Consider the following 1420-nt stretch of genomic DNA (forward strand, 5'->3'; position numbering starts at 1 on the left):
GGACACCCACAGAGGGAGCAAGAGGACAGAGTGGCACCTGCTGGCACTTCCGCGTCTGTGCCTCCCACCTCCAGCCGTGGTGTGGCCCCCGCCAACCCCAGCACGGATTCTCTTTTCGGCTACCGTTAACTGAGACGCATCGAGGGGAGGGGGTTCTAGGAAGCAAGTTTCCTGCCAGGCCACTTGGCCCAGCACAAACCACCAGGGAGGGGAGATAGGGCCACTTGCTGAGACAGGACACCCAGGGCGTAGCGGGGAGGGGTGGGGCGGTAAGGGGACGGTGGAGAGGGGTGGGTCCAAGGTCATGGGGGTGGTTTGTGTCTGTGCACGGCTCAGATGCACTTGGCAAAGGCATTGGTGGGAGCTGCACCCCTGACCCCGGCAGGAAGCCGCTGCTGCTACCTGGAGGAGGGGGCTCCACCCCGGAGGGCAGGGGGAGGCCAAGGCAGGGGTGCTGAAATGCATAGAAGCCAGCTTCCTGCTGGAGGCAGAGCTCCTTCCCAGAGCACAAGCTGCTGTGGGAGGTGAGGAGCTCCCGATGGCCAGAGAAGGGCGAACCAGGCTGGACAGATGCTTGGGGGGGGTCTGGCGTCTGGGCGGGTCTGGGCGGCCGTTCATCTACCTGCCCCTCCCGGGGCTGTGAGTCAACCAGAAGAGAAGGCCTCCAAGCACGGGCAGTGGGGCTCCCCCCCAGCCCTCGCTCACCCTTCTCCCTGCTCACTTCTTTTTGGAACCAGCTTGGGTATTTAGAAGATTAATTTCATGTTTGTGCAAAGCAGGGGATTAGGAGGGGAGAAGAGTGAAGCTCTCTGTAGGTTGTTAAGGAAACATCATCTAAAAAAAGATTCTGGCAAAATTACTGTGGATACCAGTTAGAGCCGAGTGCGCTGCTCACCTCCAACAACCCAGGGCTTTTAGCTGGTAACTTGCTGCCGTTCCCTGCAGTCTCAAAACCCTCGCGTTCTGGGACGTTTCAAGACAGAGCGTGGTGGGGGTGCCTCCTCCTCCAGAGCAGGAAGGTTGGGGGGATGTCCCACTACCACCCCTGTCCAGCCAGGGTCCGGGCTCCAGACCTCACGCAGAACTGGCTGCATGGGGATTCCTGGCTCGTCTCCTGCATTACTGCTCAGCACTCCTGGGGGCTCAGAGAGGGCACAGACTCACCCCAGCACACACAGCAAGCTGCTGACCCCAGTCCAAAGCTCACGAGCTCCTCCTCTGAGCTACCACTTGCACAAGAGGTAGGCACGGCCCCTGCCACCCGCGTCCAATGCTTTTTTTTTTTTTTCTTTTCTGGCAATAGCTTTTTTGAGATTTAATTCACATACCACACAACCCACCCACTCCCAGCGTACAACTCAAGGGCTTTACGGACATTCACAGAGTCGTGCAGCCGTCACCACGTTCAACTGGAGGACAT

The sequence above is a fragment of the Mustela nivalis genome (assembly GCF_964662115.1).
Source record: "Mustela nivalis genome assembly, chromosome: 19".
Taxonomy (NCBI): Eukaryota; Metazoa; Chordata; class Mammalia; order Carnivora; family Mustelidae; genus Mustela; species Mustela nivalis.